This window comes from Empidonax traillii, unplaced genomic scaffold, assembly GCF_003031625.1.
Source record: "Empidonax traillii isolate 1590-97213 ecotype Southwest subspecies unplaced genomic scaffold, ASM303162v1 scaffold100:size1405979, whole genome shotgun sequence".
Lineage (NCBI taxonomy): Eukaryota > Metazoa > Chordata > Aves > Passeriformes > Tyrannidae > Empidonax > Empidonax traillii.
Window position 1 is genome coordinate 417,586 of NW_020955293.1, and position 13,178 is coordinate 430,763.

The window sequence follows — 13,178 nt, forward strand, 5'->3', positions numbered from 1 at the left end:
TGATTCTGTCTCACCTAAATTTACCTTCGGGGAGTCAAGCAGACCCCAGCCCCGGGCCTGAGCCCCTGAGTGTGGCAGCACGTGCGGGACTGGGCTGGATTTCACTGTCAAATCTGAACCTGGTACCTGCTGGCTCATGGGCATGGACCTTTTCATAACAACCTCCAATACCAGCTAAATTGTATTCCAAGCAAAGGAAGACATGGCTTTAGAGGAAGTAGAATAATAAATCATGTGAAGGAAAAAATACCAGGATGAGTCATCAGTAAAGATCATCTAGTTCCAATCCCCCTTCCAGGAGCAGGGATACCTTTACTAGACCAGATTGCTTAGAGCTCCATCCAACCTGGCCTTAAACACTTCCAGGAATAGGGCTTTCACAACTTCTCTTGCAGAGGTAGGAAGGATTCATGGTTTTAACTGAGATCTACGGGTTCAGCATCCTCCTGAACACCAAAAGAAAGCTAGTAGAGATGTGAGAGTATTTGGTCCCTTTTTGTAGATTCTCACTAGTGTTTGTAAGCTAAGGAAGTTCTACAAGGGAATGTCAAATTGGGATTTACATTTAAGAAACCATTGCCATACAGGAATGATTTTCTGAACAGCTAATTTTCTTGAAACAGGACCATTTGACAGGAAGACTATGTTGTCAAGAGCAAAAAAGAAAACAACAACAAAAGCAACAGAAAAAACATTTTTCTTAATTGCCATTAATTTTCATCAACAGATTATTGGCAGTCTTTCAAACAAGTAGAATAGTCTAAATCTTAAAACAAGCAAACCAATTCCATAATTCCTTGTGCATTACTCTCACCCCTTCCTGTTCTTATTGATTATCTGTAGTGCTATAATTAAGTGTTTTGAAGGGACAATCCATCTCTGAGAGTGAAATATTCTAGCAAGTAGAGCATTGTAACAAGATAGCCTTTTTGAACTGAGTTTTTTTATCCCTCAGGTTCTTTCTCTAGAACTATAATGTTCTCCAAAATCTGTATCTTTGATAGATCCTCAAGACTGCTTAGCACTTCCTGAAGAGTGCAGACCACAAGGTATGTTGTAGACATACAGTCTACAGTTATAGACTTTCCCCCACATTAATTATTGGTCATTAGAGGACCCTCAGTTCCACATGCTATTTTATGTTCTACCAGTTCACTTTCAAACAAGCTAATTCAAGCAAATCTAGATTGACCGCTCTATTTCTGTACCTGCACATAGATATTCAGCAACATCAATATTCATTTTCAGTCCTTCATTAAATGAACTGAACTGTGAATACCAGGCTTCAATTGCTTAGCCTTGAGTAGTTTGTATCTTCTGTGCAGCAGGAGAGCTTTTTCCTGATTAGTCAACCGCTTCAGAAAACCCACAAACTTGAAGTGAATTCCTTTATGTCTCCAGTGTGTCACATTTAGCAATCTGTCACCAACCATTGCAGATCTTCCTTTTTATTCCTCTCTGGCTATTTAGTGGGGTCATCTCAGCAAGCATATGTGGATTTTTCATGTTAGCTAGTCTCTGGCATCCAGACTTTTCCTTTGGCATCTATTTTCAGCTTCCCCACACTGACATGCATAGTCAACTGCTGAGTATCATAGAATCATAGAATTATTAAAGAGAATATGTCAAGTTGGGAGGGACCCATAAGGATCCAACTCCCAGCTCCTCACAGGACTGGCTAAAACTAAACCATCTGACTAAAGTTGCCATACAGATGCCCCATGAACTCTGACAGGCTTGGTGCTCTGCCCACTGCCCTGGGGACCGTGTTCCAATGGGTGACCACAACCTCAGTGAAGAATATTATTCAGACATCCAATCTGAACTTTCACTGATGCAATTCTCTCGTGTCTCACCGGCACCAGAGAAAAGATCAGCACCACTCTCTCTGTTGCCTGCCTTCAGGAAGCTGTGGACTGTGATGGGGTGCTTCCTCAGCCTTCTCTTCTGCAAGCTGAACAAACCAAGTGACCTCTGCTGCTCCTCCTAAGTCTTGCCCTTGAGGCCTTTCGCCGTCTTGGTCACTCTCCTCAGGACACACTTAATAGTTTCACATCTTTCTTTTATTGAGGTGCCCAAAATTGCGCACAAAAGTCAAGTTGAGGCCGCCCCAGTGCAGAGCAGAGTGGGTCGATCCTCTCCCCCAGCCAGCTGGTGATGATTTGCCTGATGCCCCCCAGGACATGGTTGTCCCTCCTGGCTGCCAGGGCACTGCTGACTCATATTCAACTTGCCACCGACCCATCCAATAGGCCAAAGACTTGCCATCAACCCAAAGCAACCAGTAGAGTAATAGATTCTTATTTGTCAAGATCAAACTAAAAATCTTAGGCAAAATATGAAGTATTTGGACAACCTGTAGTACTGCAGAAATGAGTTTGTCATACCCTCAACTACTACACTCCAAAAAGAACAAGTTTTTTTTCCCCTAATAGCTGGGTGTGGATTTTCTTTAGAAAACAGACAATTCCACCAGTAGCTGCTGATGGAGAATTTTTCAAACAGTCTTCCAAAATGGTCTTCTGAGTTTTGCTGGTTTATATCAGACAATATAATTTATTGCTTGGAAGGAAGTTGAGAGTCACTGGTGCCTTCATCTAGATTTCTTCCTCTCCTATCCATGCCAGAGGAGTCATTATAAAAACATATAAAATGAGTTCTCTGGCTATGGTGGAAAGAGATGATATATAGGAAATGTTAAGTCTGATTTATGGCATGAAGAAATTATTCTGAATTAAAATTGAATATGATTTTAATTACTTGTATTCATCTCAGATGAGTTTAACTTCTTTTAATTTTAAAAAATGTGTTTGATTTAAGGGACAGAAGGTGTTAGGACCTGAACTGCATGGTTATAACATGGAACAGTTTGACTGAGGGTGTGGTTTTTTAAAACCAAAATACTGTTGCCATTCACTATGTGAATACACTTTCTGTTATAATGAGATTTATATTGTTATGGTTCATACACTTTCTCTAAATGGGAGCCTATATATATCATGTATTAAGTGCATGTGCATCAGCAGAATCATACCTGCCTACGTACCTACATACAGATATGCATACATAAGAATGTACTGATATTACTATATAAAAATTTTTTGGTAAAGCTGTACAACTTTTATGGATATCCTGGCCTACATTTTAACTCATTTATGTACAGAAATAAAAGGTGAACGTGGGGAAAAAAAATATCAAAAACTAGCTGAAAAAGCGGAGAAAGATATGAGATTTTGATTTCCTTGTAATTGTTTGTTGAAAAATAATCAATATGCTAGTAGGTAGTATAGTCTGAGTTGCAATGTTTTCTTTACAAATTAAATTGGTATTGGCCAGCAGAAAAAAAGCTTGGGGCAAAGCTCACATGGTCAGTATAGCAGCAGGGATGAAATAGAAAAAGAGGTTCTGTCGTCTTGAAAACAAAGAAATGAAAGAAAAAGAAAAGTCCCCAAGCCCTCAATCTTCTCATTTTAATAATAAACATATGTATGGAAAAAGAACTATTTTAATACATTATCCAGCTGTGTTCTTGAGGCAAATCTAAGCTAATATTTCCATCCCTCCTCTACATTCCAGGCACTCTTAAGGCAGCCAGTGCATGTGTTATGTTCAGAAATGTGAAAGGAGCCTTGCTTCAATGTGACGAGCTGTTTGGAGATGTCACTTCATGTCTGTACTTTTAATTTCCACTGTACAGTCTTCAGTATATGTTCCCTATATGTCACCTGTCATGCCCCAGGTCTCAACTTTTTTTTTTCATGCAGTTTTTTTTGCCTTCTGCTGTGTCTTGTGCTCTTCTAGATTTGATCCAGGTGAAATTTATTTCAGGAGAATTATTTAACAGAAAATACATGAAGTATTCTTTTGGAGAGAGTGGGGAGAGCAGGACTGATTGGAGTCCAGATCAGCCTCTGGGACTGTCAAACCCAGCCTCTCTAAGCTTAAAGGGTATTGACCTATTGGTCCTTGTTCCAGTGGAAGGAACTCTTGCTACTCAATGGAGTACAGCATTATGGTTAATTTAAATGTCTCTTTAATCAGTCTTTCTCACAGTCTGTTGTGTGATACTTATACCATCACATCTGAACTATGTTAATATTATAATTAATTTATATTTTCAGTACACATCTATAGGGATACCATTGTGCCCATATTACAGACGGGAAACTGAGGCCTTGATATTTATGGCTGTGTATTCTTTTAGACTGATTTAAAAATTCTAGGTGATTATTTTATTTGTAAGTTTAGACTATTTCCTTCATGAACTTGTTGGAATATGCTGTTTTGGAAAGCGTGAGGAAAAAAAAAAAAAAAAGAAAAAAGTTAAGACCATAGCAATTAAAAGGAACACAAGATAGGGGCTGGAAGCTTACATGGGCATGATGCCAGAGCAGTTTAAAAGCAGGACTTCAAGGCTTCTGCTATAGTACATTGGAAAATTTATAGCACCTCAGAAGAGTGATCCAAGAAATAGTAGTCTTGACCCACTCTGCAAGAAATGCTCAGCACAGGGTATAGTTAGCATATTTCTTCCCCACAGAGTTCAAAGTTTTACAGAGCTTCTTCAAGGTGCATGGCAAAATGGAGATTCTCCCTCTCAGATAAGTATCCTAAAAAAATCTCTCATCAAATATAAATTAACTCAATGGCTTCTGTTTGCTTCATTGCTCCTTTTTCTACTTTATGATTTTGTGAAAAGGTGTCAGTGCTCTGAATCTATTTGCAACTTTTTTTTAAATGAACAATTACCTTATTTGCAGAAACTTTGTCAACTCTGATTATTTTTTCCCTCCTCATTTCAGAGTCATCAACTGTGATTCCCATGTGGATTTTAGATATACCTTTTAAACAGTTTTTATTCTGAACAATAAACCTCCTTTTTAATATGTTTGTTCCTTTTTGCATTCAAAAGTTTTGTTTACTGTGTGGGTGGACTGAAAGAACCTTTTTCATGGGCCATCAGAACCCATTCTAGGATATAAAAGAATAAAAATATGGAGTGATATCACACTCTGCTTTAGTTTCACAGTATATTTTTTCCCTGAAAATTCAATATTAGCATTATTGCATCCATATTAGTTTCATTTTTGAGAAACTTCTTTCATGGGTGGTATATTTATCATCCAGTGTCAACATGTCAGATTGAGTATGATTAAATACAAGAAGAAAACAAATGAAAATTAGGAAAAGTCCTACTGTAAACAACTCTGTGAATCTTTTATTGTATTCTCAATTTTAAGCAGGTCTTCTCATTGATTTCAGTGTGGAGTATGGTTAAAAATCAATAGTATGAGGTGGCCTTCTGATTGTACATTAAAATTTGTACAAAGACAATAAAAGGATTTTTTATAAGGGAGGGACCTTTTCATTAGTCCCATCAGTGTGAGAGTTAATGGGCTGTATTCTGATCACTATCACTTCTGATTAAATTTTCCTTTGACGCATCAATCACACAGAAGACAGATGTACAATGGAATCCATACCTTTCTTCATGCAGGAGTGAACAGCTTTCCACATCTTTCTGTGTGTATTTGTATTGATTTGTACATATGCAGGGACCCTTGGGAGTAGTAGAAGGAAATAGCTAGGAGAAGCAGGCATTCACTTAGCCCTCCAAATTTAACAAATTTGGAGATGAAGAACACCTAATACCCTTTAGCTATTGCCATGGATTTGTCTGGTCTACCACAGGAATTCTAGTCTATCCTGTGAAGGCAAGAGGCCTATAAGGCCTATATTTTGCTGAATTCCTCAGTTCACAGAAAAATACTAGCACAAAGGAGCAACATCTTTCTCATCATCGACTTCAGAGGAATGACTTCATAGCTGCACAGTGGCTTCAGATTTGGCCTTACTTCTGTAGTCATGCTTTACCTTCAGCTTTCCAGCTCTCTGTTTGTTTTTAATGTAACAGGAGATTCTTCTAAAAGAAGATGGATGGCAGTTTTGAAAGCTTCAGTGCATGTATAAGATCCACCCATCCATCCATCTATCCGGGTAAGGCTGGCTGAGGTTCTAGATGAACTGTGGGATGTAGTGAGGGAGAACAGAGAAGTCCAGCTGTGACCAGTATGTGGCTTGGACAGCTGCTTCAGCTTCTGGTAACCAATGTTTGAAGCAATTCCCACTCTTCTCTTGGTCTACCCATATCATAGCCCTTTGTGATGCCAAAAATGGAATCAAACTGATACATACTTTTTTTTTTTTTTTTTTGGTAATTCAAGGTTCAAATAAAGTTCAGAAAAAAACTGAAAAATGTACAAAGTTGTTTTGCTGATGCCAGCATATTTGCCTCAGTCCTGTTTCTAGCAATGCTTCAAATAAAATATATTTCTTATTGAAGTGAAAAACTCTGTAAAGAGCAAAAAATACATATTGAAGATGCATGGATCTACAAACAAATTATTAGAATAAAATTAAAGCTTATGATCCAATCATCTCTAACTATGGTAATATGATAAAACATGAAACACACCTTCAAAGTATGCAATCTTATGGAGTTCAGGTTGTTATAATAAGCTTGACTGACCAAGTTGCCTCATCTCTTTTATTCTTGTTTTTCTTAGCAATTTCAGAAAGCTATTGTTGGATAAATGAATTTTTGTTTCATTTAAACAGAATAAAGTCTGAGGTTTGATAATCAGTATTGATAATTATTATGATTAACTCAAAGGCCTTGATTTTAAAATGGAAAGATTACAATTAGATGAAGGCATTAAAGTACTTTGCTCACTACAAAGAATAGCAGAATTTTTGTAAACTGTGGAGGTTTTATATGACTTGTCTTCATTGTAACCAATTACTTTTAAAAACTCAAGGGATTTTTCTTCCTTGTGTTTGTCTGTGAAGTTTTAAAGGATAAATTCACTCTAGATAAAGATCTAGATCTCAGGGAAAGTAAAAAGTAGAATGTTTCCCCTCACATGCTAACACATGTACACACGCATTTGCGCGTGCACAAACACACATACGAAAATTAATATTTGCTTTAACTTCATGAAATGCTTGCTTCAAGAACTCAAAACTGTTAATGTGAACTGTTTATGCATATCAAGACCACTAGGTGCTGCCTATTCATTGCAGCAAATGTTACAGTCCCTTATAGTGAGTGAGAGGAATTAAATGAATTATTCATACTGAATTTGAGGCCTTTTGCTTCCCACTGTAATCTGAACAACTGAGAATAAAGCTAAAAATATGGTAGAGGGCTTATGTTGTGTAATTAGGGGAAGCATTTCCTTGGCCATTCAGTTTTGAGCCCTCAATTACTGACATGGTGAATAAAAGGTATCAAGAAAATCCTGCAGAAAGCCTTTCCAGTGTTTTAAGTAAGGAGAACACAAAAAGCCCTCTCATATTCTAGTCTGACTGGCATAGGAGGGATTTACTGTCAGGCAATTACTAAAAATTGAAAATGTAATTAAGGTTCACTTAAAAGTTTATAATCTCACTTTAACTCTGATGCTCATTATCATCTTAAATGCGACATCTATCGTTTTTTAAATAATGTGTGAAGAGCTGGGTTCTTACAGTTAACACTCAATCCTTCCTAATATATTTCATTACCTGCTAATTCTGTACATGCAACTGCAGATTAAGGATAGACAGGAACAGAAGAAGAAAGTTTATTCTACATGGTTATAATAGAAGAAAAATAATGCAAATATCTAGCTTTTTACAAGCCTGTCCGTGATAGTTGTAAACATGCTTAAGAGTGAAATGCCAACAGCAATCACAACATGTGAGCTGCCTATCCACAGATAAATGGAAGCAAATGGCTGCAACACATTTCGTGGAAACCTTTGTGATTTTGCTGTGCTTGATAAACCTGTGTTTCAATCTCCTAGAAGATGGACTGCTGTATGAAATTTAACTCCAAGTGCTGGATTCTGCACCTGGGACAGGGCAACCCTGGCTGTTCATAGAAACTGGAGAATGAGAGACTGGAGAGAAGCGCTGTGGAAAAGTACTTGGAGTTCTTGGTTCATGGTAAGTTGAATATGAGTCAGCAGTGCCCTGGCAGCCAGCAGAGCCAACCATGTCCTGGGGGGCATCAGGCAAAGCATCGCCAGCCAGTCGAGGGAGGGGATTGTCCTGCTCTGCTCTGCACTGGTGTGGCCTTACCTTCAGTATTGTGTGTAGTTTTGGGTGCCACAATATAAAACAAGATATTAGGCTATTAGAGAGCATCCAAAGGAGGGCCATGAAGTTGGTGAAGGACCTGGAGGGGAAGCCGTATGAGGAGCTGCTGAAGTCATTTGGTCTGTTCAGCCTGGAGAAGAGGACACTGAGGGGAGACCTCATTGCAGTTTACAACTTCCTCATGAGGGGAAGCGGAGGGGCAGGCACTGATCTCTTCTCTGTGGTGACCACTGATGGGACACTAGGGAACGGCCTGAAGTTTTGTCAGGGGGGGTTTTGGTTGGATATTAGAAGAAGATTCTTTACCCAGTAGGTGTTTGGGTACTGGAACAGGCTCCCCAAGGAAGTGGTCACAGCAACAAGCCTGACAGAGTTCAAGAAGTGTTTGGATGATGCTCTCAGGTACATGGTGTGACTCTTGGGGTGTCCTGTGTAGGGCCAAGAGTTGGACTTCAGTGATCCCTGTGTGTCCCTTCCAACTCAGGACATTCTATGATTCTATGACTAGTTTGAAAATAGATATGGGACAAGAAATAGAAGTAAAGAGCATTGCTAGTGTGTATATATTAGTATATTATGAAAAATGAAACACTGAAATAAGATGTGCAGTATGCAGAAAGTAGGGTTATTGCTCTTATGTGTGTTTTATACCACTGTTCCCTTTTGTAACAAAGAAGTGATGAGACTTCATTTATCCTTTGACTCAAATAGAGCATTTTTTTTTCAGTAGGAAGAAAAACAGAGATATGAAACTGATGTTGAAGAGCAGAACTGAACATTATCAAAAGTTTTTGCAAAGATTTAGATAAAAAATTGCAAGAGTACAATTGTTCTCTCCATTTCAGTAAAATGACTCTCAGAATGAAGATGTACCCACATTATTTCAAGGTCTGGAAAAAAAGTAATGGTCGAATAAACAATAAAATATAGAAAATTAGTAGTCTAGGCGAAGAGATTCATCACTTCTATAAAATATCTCTCTATTAATACTTCATGTAAAGATTGTCTTAAGAGGACATATATTCAGGTGACAGAACACCCACAGAGCAAGGTCATAGAGCATGGGTAAGATTCTGCAGCAAAGTTTAGAAACTGTAAAAACCTGCACATTCAGCTTTTCCTTTTCCCTCTCTTTAATTGCAAGATACAAATTATATATCCCAGAATGATGTTATCACCCAGAAAATTTAACATGAATCAAAACACACTCAGTGTTATATTTTTTCAGTGGAAAATCCCAAGTCCACTTAAACTAATGCGAGGTTATTTTTTTTCATCTCCAATTTCAGTATAGTTAAAATCCATCCATGTTTAATTTTAAGCACTGGTTAGGAAGTGCAGCTGCTACCGTTTGTGAGGAATAGTCACAACATTCCTATCCACGTCTCTGAAACCCTTGTTTTGGGGGGTTTGGGGCCATCCAGTCAGTGTTCTCTGCTGCAGATGTTCTCTCCTGCTGCAGAACAAGAGACTTGGCATCAGCTATTCCTACTGGCAGTGTTGTGTGATATTTATTGAATATGGTCAAAACAAAAATGTTACATACTGGAGGTGGGAAAAGTCGAGCTCATCTGGTCCATGCCTCTACTTTTTAGTGCACATTTTGCTTCCCAGCAGTAAAAATGAGAATGACTTGGGGAATACTCTTAATTGTCTGCATCATTCCCTTCTCCAGGAGATCTGACAGAAAAACAGCTTTCAATTATATCTGGGAGTATGGAGGAGGTACTGTGGCAGAGCCTGCCCCAATGAACCAGCTGTGTGGGGTCAAAGCCTTAAATTCTGAATTCCTGAAAACCATCAGTTATTAAATGGTGTTATTTTCAGCTGCATGTGGCAAGTTTGACCAAAGGACCTGCTTAGTGAATTTCACTGTTCAGAAATTAGTGTGTAAATGCCAGACTCATGTCTAATCTCACAGTTGCCCAAGTTACAAGGTGTAACTTTATTTGTCATGAAGCTGGCTTCTTTATGATAGTGATAACAAGATCACTGTAAAAAACATTTCATTTTCTGGGTAAGAAAGAACATCTACTCTGCCTAAGGAATGTAGAAAGGAAAATATCTGGTAGCATCTTCTAAAATTAAATATATTCATGTGCTAATTAAGTTCTACTTGAAATGACATTAAATAACAATAATTTTCAAATTAACTTCGAAATCTGAAGACATGCCAGGGTGAATTTCCAGCATTGTTTTAGAGAAAGTGAAGACAACTCAAGGTTCTACTTATTTACTTAAATATCATGCAAAGTAAAAAAAGGTAATTTTGTTAAAAATAACATCATAAACTTAAACTGTCAAGCAGCATAATTTCATGGCAAATAGATCTTTCCAAACAAACTGTTATGTTTATTTTATAGTGAACTGTGGATTTGATGGAACAAGACAGTTGTGTTGATACACTAGTGTTGGATTTCTCCAGTGGGTTTGATGAAATGGTGCACATTCTGAAAGAAAAGATATGGTTATCATGGGACAATCAGAGTGCACAGCATATAGATTTAAAGTTGGATTACTGAGAGGTCTTGAAATGCAGCTAATACCAGGCTGTCAGAGCTGGGTGTCTCAAGCAGGTTCCAAAGGGGTCATTAAAATACTTCAACGCTCTTTTTAAAATCAATTGTGTAGATGATGATACAGAATCTTCGCCTGGATGGTTTAAAGATGACATAAAGATCGACCAGGGAGTATAATGAATACGAGTTGCTTTACAGAGAGGACCTCATTACCTAATTAAATGCAATTACTCACTCCAAAGAACTGTGATTCAGAAGAGCCACATCCATAACTAGAAGTCATTACCAGGCGCAGCAAAGTCTGAGCCAGCACCAAGTACTCTTCAGCAGGGCTACATTGTCTTGGCATGTGGTTTTGGCTATTCTGCCTGTTGTATTCAAATTAACTCTTCAGGGGCCATCTCAGGCATATCTCAACAGGATTGGATCCAGTTGTTTCCAATTGGATTGGATCTTGCTTACTCTGTCTTGGTAGATGAGCGACTCAAAGAATAGCTGAAGGTTCACTGTAGGTGATCATCTCAAAATCAAGCATAAAGGCTATGTTTTAGGGAGAAGGGAAACAGGGAAGTGACTTTGCCAGTACACATAGCAATAGTGACAGCATTACTAGAATTCTGTTTTAATTTTTCATAGCTACGCTATGAAAAGAACGTGGAGATGTGATTGAAAGGTGCAGAAACATACAGAGCAATGTCAGCATGAGGTCTGTAGATATCCTGGCTTGGGTAATTGACTTCTAACTTTCAGGGAGTTTGAAAGAAAGCAGAATACCTTTCTACCACTGGCTTGTGTTCATACTTCACTTGCATGGACTGTTCATTACTTGGTTAGAGAAAGTCTGAGCTAAAAGTATTCAGCATTGTTTTGAGAATCACATCTGCCTGGTCTCCAGTCTGTGCACTGAAACAGCTTCTGTCTTTAGGCAGTTGGACTAGGTGATCATTGTAGGTCCCTTCTAACTGAAATATTCTAGTTTAGTCTAGACTAGTCTATCCTTCAGAGTTTGCTCTATCATTGGTCCTTTCTCTTTGGGCTTTTCATCCCCCATTTGACTTTTAAGCAGCCCATATCTTGGGACCTTCTTTTTACGAAAGCCTATTGCACACCTAGAACAAGATGAGTAAAGGAGATTAACTAAATAAGCCATGCAGAAGCAATTGCATAATACTGTAGGCTTTTTTAAATTTAAACCTGGGGTTTTTTTAGAAAATGTGTTAATCATTGTATACTATTCTAAAGACCCTCTGTAATTACCTTTTCATTTTCACTGACTTCACTGATAGCAGAGGGTGGACCAGTAATGATCTTTGACTACTTAGCACTTTCTTCCTTTCAATAGAAGGACAATAGATAATTACAGCTTATTAATGGACAAGAGAACAGTTATATACATACAGGAAAAAATGTTTGGGTCTCATTCAGAGCTGCAAAGGGGAGACTTTCAATGCTTAGAGGCACGCCGTTTTCTCAAAAGACTTGATTTTTGTCTTTCCCCAAACACTGATTCTTCAGAAGCTCAATAATATTTTGCATACTACATTATTTTGTTATGTACCAGTGTGCAAGGATTTGCATCTTACGGAAGGAGAAATCTGCCAAAATTTGAAGCTGTTTCTGGTTTGGTTTATTGACTCTAGTTCAATTATGTCTATCTTTTCTAGTTAACTACAGATTTGTAAACAGGAATTTTAAGTGTGATGTAAAATGTTCCTGCCCCTGAAAAACTCTTGCAATCTGCCAGCATCCCAGATGACATTTCAATGTGTGCTTTTGATATTTTTAAAGATCAATTTTTTATGTAACTTCAGTAACAAGTGTTATTTGAATTTAAAGGATTCCAGAGTATGTTGTAAGTCTTGTGGCTGCAAAAACCCATATATCTCATTAATAAAGCTAGGCCTCCTGCCTCCTGCCTTGATCAGTACATCAGGTGTTAGGAAGGGATAAAACTATGCTGTAAATTGCATCTATTTGTTTGCATTCCAAACCCTTTTAAATATTTTTTTTTTTAAAGGGAAGAGAAATATGTCCTCTTCCCCAGTACCTAACAAATATTGCTATGACTCAGAAGTGCAATTTGAGATTAGGTTATTTCCATTTCAAAAGGAGCTTTGAGAAGAGCAGATACATGGAAGATGCAAAACCACTTTAGTCGTTATAGACCACAATTTCTGAACTGTAATAGACTTCTTTTTTTTTTTTTAATTACTTACTGTTAATAAGATGCACCACAAGATGTCTCTCTAACAACAAAAATAGTCACGACATTCAGAGCTGGTTCTAAAAATAGTTGAAGGGATCTGAGTGGGAGCAAGTTCACCAGCACAAACCTGTGTGCGGTGCTGTTGCAGCTGAGGAGGAAGAGTTTAACCACCCAGACAGACAGTGCCTCATGAATCCCTGTTTTTTACCTGCATGTTGTTATTTGTTCACAGAAAGCAACCAGAACATAATAACACTTGCTTAAAGGTTTGACAGTAAATAGCCATGGCCACCTGTGACAAGGTAACAGTG